Genomic DNA, 24596 nt, shown 5'->3' on the forward strand with positions numbered 1-24596 from the left:
CAGCGTTTCCATTGATAAGTTGAGACAGGTATATGACTCTCTTGGCTATCCATATTTTATGGTCTGGGATGGTCATTAGTTCCGGGAGGAGAAGATTGTCCCACAGTGGCATGTGAGCATGCAGGGAGGGAGCCCCAGTAATGGTTTGCACTAGATGCCATATTTTACTGTGGTGTGCTAGCATATGTCGCCTGTCACCTAAGCGAGGTAGGCCCCAGTGTCTACAAAAAAGTATCTGAAAGGGGTGAGCCACTACATCAGTAGCCGCCATGCACACTAGCATGGAGTAGCAGATCTTATCATGCCTGTTGAGATACTAAAAATGGGATAATTGGGAGGCTAGGTAATATAGTGCCAGGTCGGGAAGGGCAGTGCTCCCCAGATGGACAGGACACTTCAGAGTCTGCCATGCCAGCTTGTGCTTAGAGGAGCCCCAGACAAATGTGTTAAGGATGGATTCCATATTTCTAAACATATGGGCTGGGATGTACAGTGTGGCATGCCAGAAGAGGTAGAGAAGTTTGGGGAGGAGTATCATTTTTACTAGGTTGATACGGCCAATAACTCCAAGAGGAAGTCTGGACCAGACCTGGGTTTTGCGTTTAAAAAGTTCATAGAGTGCTCCTACATTTAATTGTATGTAATCTGCGAGGGAGCGGGAGCACTGTACACCCAGATATTTGAGATGGTTGGTCCACACCAGGGGAAGAGCCTCTTGCGTGTCAGTAGGGACAGTAACGTCTATAGGGAGGATTTGGTACTTGGACCAATTAATTTGCAATCCTGAGAAAGTGCCAAAGTGCTGGAATAGATGCAAGGCCGCAGTCAAGGAGTGGCCTGAATCTTCCAAATAGGAGCATGTCGTCCGCATAGAGACTAATGACCTCAGTCATCCGTCCCATGCGGAGGCCCCGGATATCAGGGTGCGCCCTTATGGCAATGGCCAGTGGTTCCACAGCCAGCGCATATAACATAGGGGAGGTGGGACAACCCTGGCGGGTTCCTCGGGACAGAGAAAAGGAACTAGTCTTTCCATTCACTTGTATACGGGCGGTGGGAGCTTGATACAGGAGTTGGAGCCACCTAACAAATCTGGGACTGAAACCAAATCTGCGGAGACACTCCCACAAGTAGCTACATTCCACTGAATCAAATGCCTTGGCGGCATCAAGGCTAACCACAACCCACAGCCGACATTGTAATGTGTAGCTTGGAGATTCATAAACAACTTTCTGAAGTTAAATGATGTGTTTTTGTTGGGCATAAAGCCTGTTTGGTCAGCATGAATAAGGATGAGTATTACTTTGTTGAGTCTTAGGGCAAGAATTTTGGCCAATATTTTAACATCCAGTTGTAGGAGGGAAATAGGGCGATAGGATTTGGAGTAGAGAGGGTCTTTTCCTGGCTTCGGGATGAGGACAATCAGGGCCTCGCCCATGGTACATGGGAGCATGCCGGATTCGTATATATGGGAAGCCTGGGAAGTAGAGTTTCTTGAAACTGGGAATAAAACTCTAGGGGGAGGCCATCAGAGCTGGAGGCCTTAGATGGCGGTAAGCATGCTATTGCCTCCGCGATGCACTCCTCTGTTATAGGAGCCTCAAGGAGCTCCACTTGAGGGCCCGTGAGGGAGGGGAAATCTATGCTTTGTAAAAGGGTATGTAGCTCGCTCAGCAGATGACTAGCTCTTGAGGTGTACAGGTCAGAATAAAAGCATCTGAACTCCTGGGCTACCTGTGCTTTGTCTGTTAGGGTGGTCCCAGCTTCAGATAGGAGCTGGACCACTACCGGGGGATTGTGGTCTAATAGTGCCATGTACGCTAGGAGTTTCCCTGCCCGCTTGCCATGTTCATAAATTTTTTGTTTGCTGAAAAAGATTCCCCTGTTGGCCCTCTCAAAGTGTAGATGATCTGTGAGTCTGGAGTGTAGGCGTAGCTGGGCTGAATTAGAAGCTGTCGGGTCCGCTAGGAACACCTGCTCAAGAGAGAACAGTTTTTCCTCAGCCTGTTGTAATATAAGTTTAGAGGAGGCTTTATGTCTATTTATGCGTGTGGATAGGATCACACAAGCATGTAGTTCGAATGCCTCCCAGACCATCCCAGTCGAGGCCAAGCCCGCATTGGATTGGAAGTGCTGAATCCACTCTCGTCGGATAGCCTCCAAATCAGTAAGGACCATGAGCCAGAAAGGGTTCAGCCTCCAGATGCGGGTTGGTGAGGTAGAGGGCAGGCGGAGGGTAGCCCAGTATGGTGAGTAGTCCAATAGGATCCTGGCAGCAAAACCCACCTCATGGAGATGCGGGGTCAGGGCAGGAGATAGCATTATCATGTCTATGCGAGACATGGCAGACTGGGATGGGGTGAAGCAGGAGTATTCACTTTTGTTAGGGTGTTTGAGTCTTCGTGTGTCAGTCATGGCAAATTCCAGGAGGAATCTGCCAAATCTGGTCGGTGTAGGCGGAGATGGCGATACAGTGGGTGGGTGAAGTCTGTCAAGATAGGAGTCTACTACCGTGTTGAAGTCCCCCATCCATATGGCAGGCACTGTAGGGTGTTGGGCCGTGAGAGCCGAAAACTAAAAGGGTGGAGGAATGTAGAAGGCCAGGATTTGGACCTCAAGGCCTCCCACTGTGGCATGTAGGAAAAGGAACCTGCCCTGCCGATCCGACCGCAAGCTGTGTAGGTGGAACTGGACCATTTTAGCAATGAGGATGGCAACACCTCTGGAGTTATTCATGTGAGGGGCTTGGTACAGCCAGCCCACCCAGGGTTTTTTTTGTGACATTTGCATTTGGCCTGTGATATGGGTCTCTACCAGTACAGAGATGTCTGCATGCATTTGTTTGAGGAAGGAGAGAACGGCTAGGCGTTTAGGTTTGGCTCTCAATCCTCTCACATTCCATGTGACCAATTTAAGGGTTTCCATCTTAGTAGCTGTGGTGAATTGCTATTCAGTCGGACCGGCAGGGGGCGGCTTGAATCCATATTCACATTTAGTGCAGTTAACATATACACATTTATATAGTGGAACAAAGGCCCCACTACCCATCTCAAAGCGGAGCCATGCAGGAGGGTCAGGAAGAGCTGCAAAACGTCAGCAGCAGACCTGCAGAAGGTCACGCAGAGAGACGGGCAGATATATAACATCTTTAGCACAAGGCAGCTTAAATAGTACAATATAACGCATGTCAGACAGTACAAAAAAATCGAAAAAGAAAAAAAAGAAAAAAAGAACTGTGAAAACATTGCCAACTCTGGACCAGCACAGCCTATCAAACTTGTTGCAGCCCTCCACGGCCGTGGGGGCTGGAGCTGGCCAGGGAAACAGATCTTGTGAGGACAGTGAGATGCACAGGTGTCCATTAACAGGGACAATAGAGCCATGAGACTGTAGTTGGGGTGGAAGTCCAGGTGCATTCTCAGCCATCACAGGGGGCGAACAAAAGTTAACAGAAGTGCACAACGATGCTAGATGAGCTAGCATCTGGATGTAAAGGGGGTACAGAAAGTTAGTCCGAGAGTGGCTGCAATGGTTCCTTATTGTGGAGAGGGACAGTGTGCGTCAGAGTGAACGCTATGAGCAGCAGTGCTTCAGCAATGTTGTGGGCTGGGGGAGAGGAGAAGGAGCAGCGTGCATATATTCTCCAGGATTTCCGCAGGTGCGGCCGGGGGGGTAGAGAAAAAACAGGCAAGAGCCTACTCACTGTGTGTAGGAAAGGCATTGTCGGTGTGGATCTCCGGGTCTCGGTTCAGTGAGGGACATCTGTAGATGAATGTGCACGGCAGCTATGATGGTGCAGGGGCAGCTGCGTCCTGTCTCTCCAGCCATGGGATAACTGCAGAGGGGTCCTCGAAAAAGTGAGCCTTGCCATCTCGGATGACACGAAGACGTGCTGGGAACAGCATGGCATAGGCAAGATGGTGGTTGCAGAGCTGAAGTTTGGCATCTGAGAATTGCGCCCTTTTTCTCTGGACCTCAGCGGAGAAATCTGGAAACACTGCGATGTGTGAATTGCCAAATGGGATGTTACCCTTTTCCCGGGTGAGGCGCAGGACAGTGTCTCGGTCTCGATAGTTTAGCATCTTCGCGATATCTTGGTCTCGAAGCCAGGCGGTGCGCGTGCTCCACCACAAACGTGGAGGAGAAGGCCTCCCTGCCAAAAATTGTAAGGGAGGGGTATCATCCTTCACCTGCCCGATCCCGCACTCTGTCTCGTTAACCCTCTCCCGCAGCCTGTGGAGGTCTTGGCGGATGAGGGAGATGTCAACCTTGAGCTCCTCAATCCTGGACATGAGGGTCGCCTGACAGAGGGAGATGGCATTGAGTATACGAGCGGTGTCTCCGGAGGGCGGGACCTCTTCCCCGGAGCTGGATGCGGGGCCATCTTCCCCCACGGCCCGGATCATCAAGTCGGTACTTTGCAATCGCTCCCTGAGCTCTTTTTGGCGGTGACAATGACATGGTATCTTCTCCGAGTGATGCTGATAGTTTGTGCTGAATGACAGGGTGATTTAGTCCCACAGGATCAGGTTATAGGATATTGTGCAGCCAGAGCTCTCACTCTGCACTCCTTACGCCATGCAGCTTCAGGGCACGTCCCTAAGATATGCCATCTTCCTTTCATACAAAGGATAGTTTTGCTGCATTTTCTGTTTCAGGGGGAGATTCTATACCCAAATCTAAAATGTACAATTTAGTTGCGTTCACCTTATAATATGAAACAGTGTGGAATAAATGTAGAGCATCCTGGACCGCACCCGACAATGTTGCCACATTTGTCAGCATTAGTATAATGTCATCAGCAAACAGGCTTATAGAGTGAACATGACTTCCAATTTTGAAGCCAGTGATAACCAGGTGTGAACGAATATATCAGGCCAAGGGCTCCGTTAAGAGATAAAACATTAATGGGGACATGGGGCAGCCCGTATAGTCCCATTCATGATAAAGAAGGGTTGGCATAACATGCCAATAATAAATACTTGGGCTGATAGACATGTGTAGAGCACCATGATAGAGGATAGTATATGTCCTGAAAACCCACATTTTTTCAGAACCTCATTGAGGTAGGTCCAGTGAATGCAATCAAACACCTTCTCTCCGTCAATCGCTAAGAGCAGTGAAGGCATTTTTGAGATGTTAGCATAATGAATAACATTTATAACCCGTCTGGTGGTTTTTGAGGTTTGTCTACCTTTAGTCAAGCCGGATTGGTCCGGGTGAATCAAAGTAGGCATTATATCCACAAGTCTAAAGACTATATGTTTCATGTACAGCTTTAGATCATTATACAGTAATGAAATAGGTCTAAAGTTTTGAGGGGAATCAGGGTTTTTCCTTAGTTTCGGCAGTGTGATGATAAGGGCCTTTAACAATTCTTGGAGAAAATAAGGCTGCAGCAGAACTAAATATGAAAGTTGGGTAAGACGCCAGTTTGGTTTTAAATGTTTTGAAGTATTCTTTGCTATATCTATCAGGCCCTAGTGATTTATTATTGGCAAGAGATTATATTGCCTTGTGGACTTCTGACAAGTAAAATGGTGCATTTAATGCTTCCAACTGAGATTGGGACAAGGTAGGTAGGTGTATTTTATTTAAAAATTGTGATATATCTGCTAGTGAGAGTTGCGGAGTTCTGGTATCTTCTTGTAAATTATAAAAAGAGCTCTAATAACAGCAGAAGGTGTCAGAAATCCCCTGTGAATTCAGCACTTTGTAAGAGGATAATAAACATAAGGGATTTAAATTGTATTCCTGTAGCCTTGAAGGCGTCTGGTTAACAATTTTTTGCCTTATTACTGCTTGTGTAATAAGGCATTTTCAGACATCTAGCATTCCTCAAAGTTCTCCAGTAGGAGAGTACTGAGGTCTCTCTGTAGGTTAGTAATTTTAGTGCTTAGGACAATGAGGCAGGGATTGGCAATGTGTGCATGAACATTTGGTCGGTCCGATCCAATATATCAGTAAAAAAACAACCTAGTGCACAAGGCACGGTATCACCCCTCAGGATTTTAAATGACAGACCAAATGTGTAGGATGACGTAACCGGGTGACCCCGCCCCCTCTGACACCACGGGGACTTCCTCATGGCTTCCCCATGGTGTCAGAGGGGGTGGGGTCACCCGGTTATGTCACCGGGTGGCCCTGCCCTCAGTTATATAAGAGCTGTCACAAGCAAAGACGCGTCAGGCGGTGGGAGCCTTCCATGGAGGCGGATCGGTCACGGATTTTTTTTTCTTTTTTGGTCCGTGATAGAAGAAGATGAATGGACATCGTGGGACATTTATATTTTTTAAATTTTTTATTAAAGGACTTGTCCCAAGCTGTGTTTTGTCATTTTTAACATTTTGACACTTTTTTGTGAAATGGTAGGGGTACTTGTACCCTGTTACCATTTTACACAGGGGGGAGGCCAGGATCTGGGGGTCCCAGTGTTAAAGGGGGCTTCCAGATTCCAATAAGCCCCCCGCCTGCAGACCCCCACAACCACCGGGCAAGGGGTGTGGGGATGAGGCCCTTGTCCCCATCAACATGGGGACAAGGTGCTTTGGGGGGTTACCCCAAAGCACCCTCCCCATGTTGAGGGCATGTGGCCTGGTACGGTTCAGGAGGTGGGGCGCTCTCTCTCCCCCCTCTTTTCCTGTGGCCTGCCAGGTTGCGTGCTCGGATAAGGGTCTGGTATGAATTTTGGGGGGACCCCATGCCATTTTTTTTTAATTTTGGCACAGGGTTCCCCTTAAAATCCCTACCAGACTTCAGGTCTGGTAGGGATTTTAGGGGGGACCCCTACGCCATTTTTTTTAAAATTTGGCGCAGAGTTCCACTTAATTTCCATATCAGACCCGAAGGGCCTGGTATGGATTTTAGGGGGACCCCCACACCATTTTTTTTAACTTTTGGTTCGGGGTTCCCCTTAATATTCATACCAGACCCAAAGGGCTTGATAATGGACTGGGGGGATCCCAGGCCTTTTTTTAAATGAGTTTTATCTATATTGCCAAGACCCGACAATTCATTACAGCAGCGATCAGTTTTAAATGACAATTTTTCCTTTATAAATGGCATTTTCCTGTGGTACTATTCTAAACACAGGAAAAATGTGCCACTTTACAGGCGTACTATAGACACCCCCCGGGCACAATATTTAAAGGAATATTTCATTTTTATTGTTTCACTTTAAGCATTAGAAAAGTCACTGCTCCCGAAAAAAGACGTTTTTAAAAAAAAAATTTGCATTGACACATGTTCCCTGGGGCAGGACCCAGGTCCCCTAACACTTTTTATAAAATAACTTGCATATAAGCCTTTAAAATGAGCACTTTTGATAATTCATGTTCATGTCCCATAGACTTTAACGGTGTTCGTGTGTTCTGATGAATGTTTTGCCTGTTCGCATGTTCTGCTGCGAACCGAACAGGAGGGTGTTCGGCTCTTCCCTAATAACAATTGTTTAGTTTTTCTACAATGTAAATATAATAGAAATTAGTACAACAATAATCATAATAAAGGATAGGTTATGGGTTTTTCTACCCATAAGTGACGATCGCTTGTCTTCTTATTTCTTCTCCGGATTGATCTCACCACTAACATGGCAGAATATCTGGGTGAGGACTGGAAAAACATTATTTCCAGCTAAGGACTTTGATACGAAGAAACTTATTGAATCAGAGATCAAATTTGCTTTTCTTATATCAATATGTTTTTATTGAATATTTCACAGAACATAAGTAAAAAACATATAGAAAAATAGTCACTCAGATATGCACTTCTTCAGCTTATGATACAGTCTTGAGGATAAATTCTATAACAGAGTCTGTATACAATAGACACGTAAACCAAGGTAAAAAATGTAATATATAAAGTATATCTTGCCAGATCAAGAGTGAGGGACACCACTCCCCTGCCCAGGCACCCCAACTGGGAACATGCTGCATTCAGGAGGGGAGCGGCGACCTCCAACCCTCTTTGAGGGTTGTTGCATTGTTTTCATTGTTAGATAACATCTAGTGTTAGACTAAGTAATATATGAAATAGACATTGGTGTTCGAAAAAGAAAAAAGAAAGAAATATAAAATATGGAAGTATAACATAATATAAAATAAAATTAGGGAAAAAAAAAAGAAAAGAAAAACACTGATAGTCTGATAGTTACTTCCCTTTGGTAGTACAGTATGGTTTATAAGTGATACATTTAGGTCTTATGTTTCATTGTGTACCAATCTACCCATTTTCCCCATGTTTTGTGGGCTTTACTGTAATGCCCTGTACACACGGTTGGATTTTCCGACAGAAAATGTGCGATCGGAGCTTGTTGTCGGAAATTCCGATCGTGTGTGGGCTCCATCGGACATTTTCCATCGGAATTTCCAACACACAAAGTTTGAGAGCAGGCTATAAAATTTTCCAACGACAAAATCCAATCGCGTCACATCCGACCGTGTGTGGCCAATTCCAATGTACAAAGTGCCACGCATGCTCAGAATAAATTCCGAGACGGAACAGATCGGTCTGGTAAAATTAGCATTCGGAATTGTTTAATGCAGCGCACTCTCTTCTTCTTTATAATGCTAGAAGAATGAAGTAGTTTTGCTGCTCATATTCACACAGACTTCTCACAAACTTCTTTCTTTATTATTTATCATGATTTCATCAATATATTTTGATTTGTCACATCTGATCAAAAAGATATAATTTTTATTTTTTTTGTTTGTATTTTTTTCAAGCCTGATCTTGTTTTTTTTTTTTTTTTTTTTTTTTACTCCAGAATATTTTTGGGTGTGTTTTGTGTGTCAAGTTACCACAACACCATTATTATCTTGTATTATTTAATCTGAAGAAGGTTGCTTGGTGTTGGTGTCTCTTGTTAATTTCACATTGTATTTTTGAAATGTACCTGCCTCCTCACAAACCAACTGTCCTTTTTGAAGGAAAACACACATAGGCAAGTAAAATAAAACAAAAAATACTTTATTAAGGGCTCAGAACCAAACAAAGAGGGAGGCAACGCTGGATAAACATCAGAAATTGGCGAAGCCTTTGACCCCCAGGGCACACAATTATTTTACTGCAAAATTGGTGGCCTGAAGAGTCCTTATCTAAGGGAGTACAGTCTGGTCCAGAAGTCCAAGAGATCCTGAACAGCAGCAGATGACATGTATGTTCCCTGGCTGTGGTCATACAAGAGGCTGCATCTTTTGCCACACCAGACTGAACCCAGGCCATCACTCTCTGGTCTTCCTTACATGCTTCCTTCCCGGCTGTGGCTCTGGTGTTGGAGGTGTGGCAGGAGGAGGAGTAGGACTTGAAGGAGGAAGAGGAGGAGTAGGACCTGGAGGAGGAGGAGGAGGGCCTGGAGGAGGAGGACCATGGGTGAGCTCACAAATGTGGCTTTGGCATGTGAGTTGGCCCCTCAACCCCTTATTTAGAGCTTCTAAAATTACAAACTCGCATAAGAGGCGTTGGCCCTCCTTCATTTGCTGCATTTTGCATGCAGTTAGCTCACCAAAATCCTCTTCCACACTGTGGGGTGTTCTGAGGGCCTCAGTAGCCTTCCAAAATAGGCCTATTACAGCCTCCTCCAGGTTACTCTTCTTCCTGCCACTTTGTCTTTGAAGGCGGAGGAGAGGGACCTGTGTATTGGGTAGACTGCTTGGCCCGCCCACCTCCTGGCTGAGACTTTCCTGTGTAGGAAAAAGGGACATGGTTTTAGTTTTTGGTTCATCAATCACAATCATAAATTAGTACTCCAAACTAACATCTATTTAACATCATTGATTGGACAACCAGAATATTTCGAAGAATGCTATACCTGGCTCGATCTGGGCTCCTCCACATGTTGCTGCCTGGAAGGCCCAGGTTGGTCATCAGAAGCCTCAGCTGAGGTGGAAGTAAGCGTGGAAGGAAGAGTGGAGAGTGCTGGCCTGGGTTCAGTCTGGCCTGCCAGAAAATGCAGCCTGTCATAGTACCACAGCCTGGGGAGATAAATGTCATCTGCTGCTCCTGATCTCAGGGAATCCTGGACCTTCTTGTGCTCCCTTAGATAAGTGCTCCTCGGGCCACCAATTAGGATCTTCAAATAGGTGATGTCTGCCGTGGGATCCCCGGCTTCACAAATTGCAGCAAATTATCCAGCGCTGCCTTCCTCTTTGTTTGGTTCTTAAAATCAGGGTGGTTCACCTGCCACAGACAGGGCAGCTCTCTGAACATATCTATGAAGATTGGCATAAAGTCCTGATCATTGACTAGATCCATTTTCACTGCAAGACACAACGCCAGACAAACCCTAATGTTAGCCTAAAGTCTTCTAAACTTGTCCAAATACAGGCCTCAATCTAGAAGCAGTATAGGCCCAATTTAAAATCTTACCTTTGTTATCACGATCGGCACCTCCGATACTCCTTCCTCCACTCACAGATCATTCGTACTACACATGCATCTTACGCTTTATATACACTGGGCATGCGTGAAACTCCGCCCTCCCCTGACGTTCTTTCTAGTCTATTCCCGCCCCTTCTCGTTTGGCGCAGTGGGGAAGAGCACATGGCGGAGACACAGCAGTTGCGTGCTAATTACACAAACGAGCAGGAGGAGGAGGAAAGCCCGGAGCCAGAAACATCCCGGTCCCAGAGGAGACGATTTAAGGCCTCAAATATGTCCTTTGGGGAGATGTTGGAGATGATCGACATCCTGAAGAGGGGAAGTATGGACCTTACCCCAACCCCAATGTCAGAAATGCCAAGATCATGGCGAAAGTTGTGAAGAGTCTGCACCGGAATTTTGGGGTACGGCGATCCAAGGATCAGCTAAGGAAGCTGTGGTCGGACCTCAAATTAAGGGAGCACGAGCAGTAAAGAAGGATCAGGAGAGTGCTGCAAAAAAGTAAGTAGTTGTGCTGTGTTCCTATTCTTTATTTTTATTACGTTCGTGCTGCTCCATGTGCTTTTCTTAACTGTTTTACAGTTTAAAATGGCAACTTTCATGTTCATGGGAACATTATTCATTCGTATGAAACATTGTTCGTTCGGCCTAGAAAACACCATTGTTTTGGGCATATGCATTTGAATACATTTTTGCTAGCCTACTTCTCTTAAAATAATTTTGTTGTGTAGATGGGTTTGTAACTAGAATGAAATGCAAACTAGATTCTATGTAAGGAGAGGACACTCAGCAGCTGTTTACACATCTGGACACTGGAGCACTAGTGTGGGACACCAGAACACCCTTTTTATTAAGGGGTCCACACAGGTGCTCCAGTGTATACTATAGGGGTGTCTCCATCTGTGAAGCTTGTACAAAACAGGTAAGTATTCAAGCTTGACAAAGGACAAATCTTATCTTATCTTATCTTGCAACTCTGCCAAAACAGACAATTGTACCCCACTTCCAAGCAATGTTTCAGATTCCTATTTCTGCCATGAAATATCTATGTACTAAGTATACCAATTTTTAATTTACATAGGGGAGAAAAGACTCGGATGACACCACTCATCCGAGGAGACCACAGACCCCCCACCTCAGGAAGAAGGTGAAATCCCCCAAAGCCAACAGGAGGAGGAGGAGGAAGGAGACGTAATCGAAATAGTCACCACAACAGGTGTGTGTCTGCGACCACAGGCTCAGCCAGATGGATTCTGGCATATTTCTAATACATGGTGTGTTTTTGTTTCTATATTTTTAGGTGATCGTGATTAGGGATGAGCTTCGTGTTCGAGTCGAACCCATGTTCGACTCGAACATCGGCTGTTCGATCGTTCGCCGAATTGCGAACGTTATGGGCCGTTCGCGCTAAATTCGTGTGGCGCGTCACGGCCCATAATTCACTGCGGCATCGCAGTGCATTGCTGGCTGATGATTGGCCAAGCATGCACTATGACCCGCATGCTTGGCCAATCACAGCGCCGTCAGTAGAGAGAGCTGTAATTGGCCAAAGCCAGGGTGGCTTTGGCCAATTATGGCTCAGGGGATTTAGTACACACCCCACACTATATAAGGCCGCCTGCACGGCGGCCCTGTGTAGTGTGTGTTCCGGTGTGCTGAGAGATAGAGAGAGAGAGAGACAGTGTCATTTGATTTGAGTTAGATAGATTAGGCAGAACAGTCAGTCAGTTAGCTGCACTTACAGTGTATTGTGTATATATATGCATCCCAGGTGTTGCATATATATATATACACTGTGTTCAGTTTAGCTAGATCCGTTCCTGTTATCTTCTATCTAGACTATTTACATTTAATGCAATGCGTCCTGCTCACAGTGTTCAGCTAGATCCGTTCCTGCTATTTACATTTAGTGCAGTGCGTCCTGCTCACAGTGTTCAGCTAGATCCGTTCCTGTTATCTTCTAGACTATTTACATTTAGTGCAGTGCGTCCTGCTCACAGTGTTCAGCTAGATCCGTTCCTGCAATTTACATTTAGTGCAGTGCGTCCTGCTCACAGTGTTCAGCTAGATCCGTTCCTGCTATTTACATTTAGTGCAGTGCGTCCTGCTCACAGTGTTCAGCTAGATCCGTTCCTGCTATTTACATTTAGTGCAGTGCGTCCTGCTCACAGTGTTCAGCTAGATCCGTTCCTGCTATTTACATTTAGTGCAGTGCGTCCTGCTCACAGTGTTCAGCTAGATCCGTTCCTGCTATTTACATTTAGTGCAGTGCGTCCTGCTCACAGTGTTCAGCTAGATCCGTTCCTGCTATTTACATTTAGTGCAGTGCGTCCTGCTCACAGTGTTCAGCTAGATCCGTTCCTGCTATTTACATTTAGTGCAGTGCGTCCTGCTCACAGTGTTCAGCTAGATCCGTTCCTGCTATTTACATTTAGTGCAGTGCGTCCTGCTCACAGTGTTCAGCTAGAGCCGTTCCTGCTATTTACATTTAGTGCAGTGCGTCCTGCTCACAGTGTTCAGCTAGATCCGTTCCTGTTATCTTCTAGACTATTTACATTTAGTGCAGTGCGTCCTGCTCACAGTGTTCAGCTAGATCCGTTCCTGCTATTTACATTTAGTGCAGTGCGTCCTGCTCACAGTGTTCAGCTAGATCCGTTCCTGTTATCTTCTAGACTATTTACATTTAGTGCAGTGCGTCCTGCTCACAGTGTTCAGCTAGATCCGTTCCTGTTATCTTCTAGACTATTTACATTTAGTGCAGTGCGTCCTGCTCACAGTGTTCAGCTAGATCCGTTCCTGCTATTTACATTTAGTGCAGTGCGTCCTGCTCACAGTGTTCAGCTAGATCCGTTCCTGTTATCTTCTAGACTATTTACATTTAGTGCAGTGCGTCCTGCTCACAGTGTTCAGCTAGATCCGTTCCTGTTATCTTCAAGACTATTTACATTTAGTGCAGTGCGTCCTGCTCACAGTGTTCAGCTAGATCCGTTCCTGTTAAATTCCTACTGACAGGCAGGCTTGTCTGGTTACAGTATATAAAGCTACCTGAAGAAAATTACAGGTGTTCTATTTGATCCTATTAGTACCACGGTCAGGCAGCTAGACTATTTACATTTAGTACAGTGCGTCCTGCTCACAGTGTTCAGCTAGATCCGTTCCTGTTATCTTCCTACTGACAGGCAGGCTTGTCTGGTTACAGTATATAAAGCTACCTGAAGAAAATTACAGGTGTTCTATTTGATCCTATTAGTACCACGGTCAGGCAGCTAGACTATTTACATTTAGTACAGTGCGTCCTGCTCACAGTGTACAGCTAGATCCGTTCCTGTTATCTTCCTACTGACAGGCAGGCTTGTCTGGTTACAGTATATAAAGCTACCTGAAGAAAATTACAGGTGTTCTATTTGATCCTATTAGTACCACGGTCAGGCAGCTAGACTATTTACATTTAGTACAGTGCGTCCTGCTCACAGTGTTCAGCTAGATCCGTTCCTGTTATCTTCCTACTGACAGGCAGGCTTGTCTGGTTACAGTATATAAAGCTACCTGAAGAAAATTACAGGTGTTCTATTTGATCCTATTAGTACCACGGTCAGGCAGCTAGACTATTTACATTTAGTACAGTGCGTCCTACTCACAGTGTACAGCTAGATCCGTTCCTGTTATCTTCCTACTGACAGGCAGGCTTGTCTGGTTACAGTATATAAAGCTACCTGAAGAAAATTACAGGTGTTCTATTTGATCCTATTAGTACCACGGTCAGGCAGCTAGACTATTTACATTTAGTACAGTGCGTCCTGCTCACAGTGTTCAGCTAGATCCGTTCCTGTTATCTTCCTACTGACAGGCAGGCTTGTCTGGTTACAGTATATAAAGCTACTTGAAGAAAATTACAGGTGTTCTATCCCAGCTTAGTGCAGCTACAGGCCATTAGTATGTCTGGAAGGCCAAGAAGGAGAGGCAGACAGTCACAAGCCAATAAGAGAGGGCAAGCAGGCTCTGTGTCTAGTGCTGGTCGTGGAGACGGTGCATCCTCATCAGCACGTGGCCATGGGACACGCTTGGCCTTTTTTTCGGCAGCTGGCCGTGTTGAGCCGCAACATGCGGAAGACTTGGTCGAGTGGATGACCAAGCTGTCCTCATCCTCCTCATCCTCTCTCACCCATGCCCAGGGTGCTTTGTCTGGCAAAGCAGCGGCCTCTTCCCTCAGCTCAATGTCATCAGTGACTCCTTCCCTAGCTCCACCATGTCCTCATGAGGATTCCCTCGAACTGTTTGACCACAGTGTTGGGTACATGCTCCAGGAGGATGCCCAGCGTTTGGAAGGCTCTGATGACGATACTGAGCTCGATGAAGGCAGTAACATGAGCGCGGACAGAGGGGGTGCCCAAGAAGGACAGCAATCTGGCAGTCATGCTCCCCCTGCTGCAGCATACTGCCAGGTTTGCTCCAGTGATGAGGAGGGAGGGGATGATGAGGTCACTGACTCAACGTGGGTGCCTGATAGGAGAGAGGAGGAGGAGGAGGAGGAGGAGGAGGTGGCAGCACATCACCAACGAGGCAGGATGCCCTCCAGGGGCCAGCCTAAGGGCAGCACATTGACTGCATCACACCCCAAAGCTCCACATGTGCAGGGCGCTGCAGTCTCTGCGCGTTATTCAAAAAGTTCTTTGGTGTGGGCCTTTTTTGAGACGAGTGCATCAGATCGCACCGCTGCTATTTGCAACATATGTCTCAAGCGTATCTCGCGTGGCCAAAACATCTCCCGCTTGGGTACCACATGCTTGACCAGACATATGTTGACCTGCCATGCAGTTCGTTGGCAAGCGTATCTAAAAGACCCACACCAAAGAACAAAGAGGATCTCTCCTTGCTCCTCATCAGCTGAGATTTCCAACCCCACTAGACCTTCAGTCCTCTCTGAGACCTGCAGTGAGAGGAATGAAGGTGTAGAATTAGGTGTGTCACAGCCAAGTACTTGTGGGCAATCTGCTTTTGGTACACCGACGTCAGATTGTACCAGGCAAATTTCCCTGCCCCAGCTGCTGCACCGCCGAAAGAAGTTTGCTCCCAGCCATCCACATGCCCAGCGGTTGAATGCTAGCTTGGCAAAATTGCTAGCACTTCAACTGCTGCCTTTTCAGTTGGTAGACTCTGCCCCCTTCCGTGAGTTTGTGGAATGTGCGGTTCCTCAGTGGCAGGTACCCAAACGCCACTTTTTCTCACGGAAGGCGATTCCGGCTTTCTACCGGCATGTGGAAGGCAATGTCCATGCCTCGCTGGACAGGGCGGTCAGCGGTAAGGTGCATATTACCGCTGACTCATGGTCCAGCAGGCATGGACAGGGACGTTACCTAAGTTTCACGGCACATTGGGTGACTCTGCTGGCAGCTGGGAAGGATGCAGGACAAGGTGCAGTAGTGTTGGAGGTTGTTCCGCCACCACGCCTCCAAAATGCTGATTGTGACACACCTCTCTCCTCCACCCCCTCCTCTTCTTCTTCCTCCATGGCCTCTTCCTCGGAACCAGCGGTGCTCCGTAGGCGTTCAAGGGGCTACGCAAGTACGCAGGCCAAAAGATGCCATGCGGTGCTTGAGCTGGTGTGCTTGGGGGACAGGAGCCACACTGGGGCAGAGGTTCTGTCAGCTCTGCAGGGGCAGGTTCAGAGGTGGTTGACGCCACGCCAACTTAAGGCAGGAATGGTGGTTTGCGACAATGGCACCAACCTCCTCTCTGCCCTCCGACAGGGACAAATGACCCATGTGCCCTGTTTGGCTCACGTCCTTAACTTGGTGGTGCAGCGGTTCTTGGGCAGGTACCCGGGCTTACAGGATGTCCTGAGGCAGGCCAGGAAAGTCTGTGTGCATTTCCGCCGGTCATATAATGCCAGTGCTCGGCTGACGGACCTCCAAAAGGAGTTTAACCTGCCCAAGAACCGCCTAATCTGTGACATGCCCACCAGGTGGAACTCAACGTTGGCCATGCTGCAGCGGCTGCACACGCAGCAGAGGGCCATCAATGAGTACCTGTGCGACTATGGCACCAGGACAGGGTCAGGGGAGCTTGGTTTTTTTTCCCCACGCCAGTGGGCCATGATCAGGGATGCATGCACTGTCCTGTCACCATTCGAGGAGGCCACGAGGATGGTGAGCAGTGACAGTGCATGCATCAGTGACACTGTCCCCCTTGTCCACCTGTTGGAGCACACGCTGCGTGGAATAATGGACAGGGCACTTGAGGCAGAACAGAGGCAGGAAGAGGAGGACTTCCTTAGCTCTCAAGGCCCCCTTTATCCAGACAGTGTTCCTGCGTGCCCGCCGATCACACAGGAAGAGGACGAGGAGGAAGAGGAGGAGGAGGAAGATTGTGTCAGTATGGAGGTGGAGCCTGGCACTCAGCATCAGCAGCAGTCTTTAAGGGATCAGTCCCAAGAAACACATGGACTTGTACGTGGCTGGGAGGAGGTGGCTGCGGACCATGTCGTTCTTAGTGACCCAGAGGACTCCGGACCGAATGCCTCAGCAAACCTACGCTGCATGGCCTCCCTGATCCTGCAAAGCCTGCGTAAGGATCCTCATATTCGTGGTATCAAGGAGAAGGACCAATACTGGCTGGCAACCCTCCTTGATCCACGTTACAAGGGTAAGGTTGCGGACCTTATCTTGCCATCGCAGAGGGAGCAGAGGATGAAACATCTTCGGGAGGCCTTTCAGAAAGGTCTGTGCAACGCGTTCCCAGAGACTGGGAGGTTACAAACTCCTGTTTCTGGACAACGTGTTGCTGAGGCTTCGGTCAGTCAAAGAAGGAGCGGTGGAGAAGGTGGCTGTCTGACCGATGCGTTCAGACAATTTTTTGGTCCGCAGCCCCAAGGTATGATCGGTTCCAGCAACCATTGCCAGCGTCTGTTTTACATGGTGCAGGAATACCTAGGGGCAAGATCAGACTTGGACACCTTTCCCACCGAAAATCCTCTGGGTTACTGGGTCTTGAGGATGGATCACTGGCCAGAGCTTGCACAGTATGCAATTGAGCTACTGGCCTGTCCTGCATCCAGCGTTCTTTCGGAACGCACATTCAGTGCTGCTGGAGGCGTGGTAACCGATCACAGGGTGCGTCTGTCCACCGACTCGGTCGATCGGCTGACCTTCATAAAAATGAATGAGTCTTGGATCACCACCAGCTACCAAGCACCTGATGCTGATGTAACCGAATAATTTTTTTTGAAATCTCAGATCCCTTCAAAGACTGCCTATGCTGATGCTGAGTGACTATCCCTGAGTAATTATCCTCTTCCTCCTCAATCATCACGCTGATAGCTTGTAAGAACATTTTTGGTTCTGGGCGCCACCACCAGTGCCTAAGGCACAATTTTTCAGCCCCTGTTTAACAGGGGCGTGTAATTACAATTTTTGAAGCAATAATTTGCAGCAGGGCTCGTTCCTGCATTCCAACTAGAGTGTCTGTGAGGGGTTGCAGTGTTGTGGCACCAGCACCAGTGCCTAGGGCCCAATTTTTCTGCCCCTGTCTAACAGGGGCGTGTAATTACAATTTTTGATGCAATACTTTGCAGCAGGGCTCGTTCCTGCGTTCCAACTAGAGTGTCTGTGAGGGGTTGCAGTGTTGTGGCACCAGCACCAGTGCCTAAGGCCCAATTTTTCTGCCCCTGTCTAACAGGGGCGTGTAATTACAATTTTTGATGCAATACTTTGCAGCAGGGCTCGTTCCTGCGTTCCAACTAGAGTGTCTGTGAGGGGTTGCAGTGTTGTGGCACCAGCACCAGTGCCTAAGGCCCAATTTTTCTGCCCCTGTCTAACAGGGGCGTGTAATTACAATTTTTGATGCAATACTTTGCAGCAGGGCTCGTTCCTGCGTTCCAACTAGAGTGTCTGTGAGGGGTTGCAGTGTTGTGGCACCAGCACCAGTGCCTAAGGCCCAATTTTTCTGCCCCTGTCTAACAGGGGCGTGTAATTACAATTTTTGATGCAATACTTTGCAGCAGGGCTCGTTCCTGCGTTCCAACTAGAGTGTCTGTGAGGGGTTGCAGTGTTGTGGCACCAGCACCAGTGCCTAAGGCCCAATTTTTCTGCCCCTGTCTAACAGGGGCGTGTAATTACAATTTTTGAAGCAATAATTTGCAGCAGGGCTCGTTCCTGCGTTCCAACTAGAGTGTCTGTGAGGGGTTGCAGTGTTGTGGCACCAGCACCAGTGCCTAAGGCCTAATTTTTCAGCTCCTGTTCAACAGGGGCATGTAATTACAATTCTTGATCTAATATTTCACAGCAGGGCCCTGTGAGGGCTTACAGTGTTGTGGCCACAGCAACACCTAAGGCCCAAATTTCTGCTGAGTATATAGGGCAGGACCCTACTTTCAAACATCTAACTTACAAACGACTCCTACTTGCAAACGGAAGGAGACAACAGGAAGTGAGATGAAATCTACCCCTAGGAAGGGAAATTCTCTCCTGTAAGAGTTAATATGGGAAAACAATTTCTCCTTTCCACTGATGCTTTCCAATCCTTGTTCCACAAAAAAACCCAAATTTTCAAAAAACATTTTTCATTGGGACAAAAAAGTGAGGTGAAATCTTCTGAAGAGGAGGAAAGACAGCAAAACAAATGTCACAGGGGTGATAACCCTTCCCTATGTTTTCCAAAAAGCTTAGAAAAGATTTTTTGGCTGGAGCTAAACACGTTAAAAATGTTCAAAATTACAAACAGATTCTACTTAACAACAAACCTACAGTCCCTGTCTTGTTTGCACCGCCTGTATACTGCTGTTCAGAGTATATAGGGCCTGGTGGCCCCACACCTTTCCTTATTTTAATTTGGGTGCGGGGTTCCCCTTAATATCCATACAAGACCCAAAGGGCCTGGTAATGGACTGGGGGGGTACCCATGCCGTTTGTCTCACTGATTTTCATCCATATTGCCATGACCCGACATGACATTAAACCCGCAAGCAGTTTTAAATGAGATTTTTTCCTTTAAAAATGACATTTGGTGCAGGGACTGTTCTAAACATGGGAAACACGCGTCACTTTACAGGCATACTATAGACACCCCCCAGGTACGATATTTAAAGGAATATTTCACTTTTTTTTTTTTTTACTTTAAGCATCATTAAAATCACTGCTCCCGAAAAAACGGCCGTTTTTAAAAGTTTTTTTTGCATTGATACATGTCCCCTGGGGTAGGACCCGGGTCCCCAAACCCTTTTTAGGACAATACCATGCAAATTAGCCTTTAAAATGAGCACTTTTGATTTCGAACGTTCGAGTCCCATAGACGTCAATGGGGTTCTAACGTTCGTGCGAACTTTCGGTCCGTTCGCGGGTTCTGGTGCGAACCGAACCGGGGGGTGTTCGGCTCATCCCTAATCGTGATATTGTGGATCCAGGTCATTTCACCTGTGAAAGTGCACAGATCCTGATCGGGGAGATCATGGGGTGTAATAGGGACTTGGAAAACATCCTGAAAAACATCAGTGATGTTCAAAACAAAATGAAGAACATTATTGATGTTTTAGGGAGAGTTTAAAACAACTCCAAATCCCTTCCCTTTTTTGTGCTTTTTGGAATCTAAAAATTTCCCACATTTTTTTACATATTCTCGAAAAGCCAAATTTTGAAGACGCACACAGTGTGTCAACATGTGCTATCTGCCATCACGGGAGATCAATGTATGCGTTTTGGGGGTGCAACCCCTTCCTCAATAATAAAGTAGCTGAAAGGAAGGGGTTACACCCACAAAACACGTCCCTTGATCCCCCGTGATAGCAGCTAGTACATGTTGACATTCGTCAATTTGTGTGCATCTTCAAAATTTGGCTTTTCCAGGGGTGACTTCACCACATCTGAACGCAATATCAAACACAGTTTATAAATACTCATGTCTGATATTGCCTTCAATTTATAACAAAGTTGAACTTTGTAAGTTCCAGATTTGTGTATTTCTTGTTGGTTTTAAACATGCCTGTTTTACCTTAAATGGACATTTCTACTTTTATTAATGTGATCAAAAAATTGTTATACAACAAACATGTTGGTTTGTTTTAAAAACCTTTTATAAATGCACACGTGATTGTGCTGATATTAAAAAGATTGATAATCAAGAATGTGTGGATTATTGTTTCAATGCTCGAAAACTTTTTTTGTGGTTAAATTGTGGTTTTCTGTGACAATGGGGGTTATTTCCTAAGTGGAAAATCCACTTTGCACTACAAGTGCAGTTTCAGTGCAGTCTCAAGTACACTTGTAGTGCAAAGTGTCTTTGCCTTTAGTAAATAACACCCAACAGTGCTTTTGAATGTTACACAATCACACCATTTTCAGGACTACCCACATTTCATTCAGGGTCAGCTAAAAGAAACACAAGCAGTAATAAATGTCAGCAAATATTTTAGTAGGTAACTAATTTTTTTATTTAAAAAAAGGCTTAGACATTGTCTGGCATATTGATGGCCCCCCTACCCGCAAAGTATTCAAGGTATCTTAGACGGACCTCGCAGGCACTCGGGGGGGTAAGCCAGGACAGCCAGCCTCAAGCGCCATCAGGTTTGGTTCATTTCCATGAATTCTGGCCTCAGGACCCACTGAGGCAGCATAGTTGGCAGAATTTCACCTTAAAAAGTTGTGGAGAACACAGAACGCCAGGATGATATGATTCAGTTTATACTCCGCCATGTGTATGGGTGTAAGAAATAGGCAGAACTGGCTGGCCATGATTCCAAACGTGTTCTCCACCACTTTTCTGGCTCTGGCCAGCCGGTAATTAAAAATCCTCTGGTCCAGGGTGAGGGTCCTCATCAGGAATGGTCGCATAAGATGGTCCCCAGAGCAAATGCTTCATCCGCAACAAAGACGAATGGGAGTCCTTCCACATTGTCTTCTGGAGGTGGCAAGTCCAAGCTGCCATTCTGGAGATGCCTGTAGAACTCCATCTGGGCAATGACTCCACCATCTGACATCCGGCCATTCTTCCCCACGTCCACATACAGGAACTCATAAGTAGCCGACACCACCGCCAACATCACAATACTATTGAACCCCTTATAGTTGTAATAGTATGACCCGAGTTGGGTGGTGGGATGATATGGACGTGTTTCCCATCAATTGCCCCTCCGCAGTTAGGAAAGTCCCACCGCTTGGCAAAGTGGGAGGCCACAGTCTGCCATTCCTGTGGGTTGGAAGGAAACTGTGGAGTCAAACAAGAAAAATAAATGAATCATTTTGCACATAAACATGGAAAGCAGATTAGACACAAACATTCTTGGCCAACATCAGTATAACATTTAGTTTAGGGAGTATTTAAAGACAAAGGTATAAGGCCCACCTATCAGATTCCCCCCCCCCCCATGGGCCATTTCTAAAATTTTATGGGGGAGTAGAATATGTTTTGGACAGGTAACCCTCTCCACTTCATTGAGAGATTAATGCCTAAATAATGTGGATTACTTTGGCCAGCCCCTCCTTACTTACACTATTGGCAGCCCACTGGACAGGTAAGAAGTGTCATAATACAAAGATATAAATACACACTGTACACATTTTAGCACATTTTGACATTCTGCTATTACCTATCAAGATAAGAATAGGATACAAAAACTTCGAACAGTACCATTTGAAAGTATTCAGGCAGGCCCTTGCACTACATGCTTTGGGGAATTCATCCATAAATCTGACCACTAAAGAGGTGGGTATAGTGTGTATGAGTTGGGCAAAGTCAGCAGATAGATGATTGGTATCAGCTGAGTTAGCAGTTGGGGGGAAAAAGGGTTCCAAATTATTTTGGGACACAAAAAAAGGCCTCTGGCACTCTGCCTGAATTTAAAGCACAAATCACAATTTACCAAATTTTAGGGGGTATTTAGGGTAAAGGACTACTATGGAGCTGACAAAATACATTAAGTGACTACATATATAGGGCCAGGAGAGCATGCTGGGGAGGTAAGTGAAGGCAAATATGTATGAAGGGCAAAAAAAAATTACCTAAAAAACCAGCATGCATAACAAAGGGGACATTCACAGCATATTACAATCATGGTAATTAGGGAATGAGGAAAGAAATACAATATATTATCAAACATTAAATACAATAAAATATATTAAATAATATATTAAAGTATAAAAATCTTACCTTAATATACTCCTTCTGCAGGACCTGGATGATGGCAGAACAGGTCTCTGGTATAATGATCCCGAGAGCCTGGGGGGAGATGCCTGTTGAGAACTTGAGGTCCTGCAGGCTTCTCCCCGTTGCCAAGTACCGCAGTACCGCAGGGCGGCGACTATCCTCTGCTCCGGAGTGATGGCTTGCCTCATGCGGGTATCCTGCCTGCTGATATAGGGGGTCAGCAAAGCCAACAAACGGTGAAATATGGGGTCCGTCATCTGGAGAAAGTTCCTGAAATCATCAGGATTATTCTCACGGATCTCACGGAGCAAAGGCATATGACAGAACTGGTCACACTGGAGGGTTTGGTCCATGAACTCCTCCCCACCCTGTTCATGGACTGGACTTGTGTCAAGGTAAGGACCCCAACACCAAGCCCCCACACAGCACGAACTCTACGAGGAGTACGTATACGCAACATGGCTAGAAAACGGTCTGGTGCTCTGAACGAAGTAACAGAATGCACTGAAGAACAGCAAGGCCTGTGAAGAGCGACCTGAAAAACAGTAACGAACGAACAAGAAAACAATGACAGAGTCAAGGGGAACTCGCTGCACACACTGAAGACCAGATACAAACCCACAAGCACAAACTGAACAGCAGAAAACGATCTGAAAACCACGAGTCTGAAAAAGCGCGAATCGCCTCTCACTTTTACTAACATGAGATTAGCAAAAGGAGCCCAAAGGGTTCCGGGCTTGGTTCTGAATTGCCCTTTTGTAGTCTCGTCATATGTGGTGTATGTGACCACGTTCTTGGCGATCGGAAATTCCGACAACTTTGTGCGACCATGTGTATGTAAAACAAGTTTGAGCCAACATCCATCTGAAAAAATCCATGGATTTTCTTGTCAGAATGTCCAATCAATATCCGATCATGTGTACGGGGCATAAGTGTTTTGAGTTGATGCATATAACATCTCGTACGCTGTGTGAGTGTTAGTCATATTGATTACTCCATGTAGAGACGGGGTTTGTTGATCTCTCCAGTGGCACATTATCGTTAATCGTGCACTCAAAAGAATGTGCATGGCTATATTTTGTATTCTGGTGGAATTAACTCTATGTCTAAGGATAAAATTGCATTTCCCGGTGACATGGGTACTTTAATATTCAATACTTGTGAGATTACTCCATAGACTCCTTTCTAAAAGGGGTGTATAGTGGGGCAATGCCAGAGTATATGGTACAATGTTCCCACAGCACCACAGTTCCTCCAGCAGGTATTGGAACTTTGTGGTGAGAATTTGGCTATTCTATGGGGTGTTAAATACCATCTGAAGAGGATTTTCTGCGATAATTTCCATAGGTTTACACTCTTTGTTGCAGTGTACGTGATGTGTAGTGACTTTCTCCATTGTTCCAGGGAGTAAGAAGTATTTAAGTCCTTCTCCCAGGCAATCATATGAGTTGTTTTCAAGGGTATATCCTTATTTTTTAGTATATTATAGAACAACGATATACCTTTAATCTTGGTGGTAGGGTTTATGTAGTATTGAAATACTCTCCATGGCATCTCAATATTTGTTTTCAGGTTGGTGCATAATAGATGTGTAATCCTATGGTATGTGTAATATTCTGAGTTAGCTAGGTTGTATTCTATCTGTAAGGATCTGAAGGTTTTTGGAGTTGGACCTATCATTATATCTTCAATTTTTTCTACCCCCTTTTCCACCCAGCTTGAGATGTTTAAGTCAATTATTATGTGTGTCAAGCTATAGGTGGGCATTGATAGTGTGGAGGTAATGGAGTCCTGAAATGAAGTGTTTAACAAAGCTCTCCAGGCATAAAGTGATGCTGTGACGGTGGGAGAAAGTGATGCATATCTAGGGGTGTATTGTTGGCTAGTAAGAAGAAAGTGATAAAGATCGCCACCTTTAAGTTGTATATTTTCCAATTCCTTCCATCTGGTATTGGGGCTTTGGGGAACCATGTTTTAATTTGCGCCAATATTGAGGCAATGTAATAGTCTTTAAGAACTACTAAGCCCACTCCTCCTGTCTTCCTAGTATTGATTAGTTTGGAGAATGCACACCTCGCCCTCCTTCC

Source organism: Aquarana catesbeiana, linkage group LG04 (assembly GCF_042186555.1).
Source record: "Aquarana catesbeiana isolate 2022-GZ linkage group LG04, ASM4218655v1, whole genome shotgun sequence".
NCBI classification, from domain to species: Eukaryota; Metazoa; Chordata; class Amphibia; order Anura; family Ranidae; genus Aquarana; species Aquarana catesbeiana.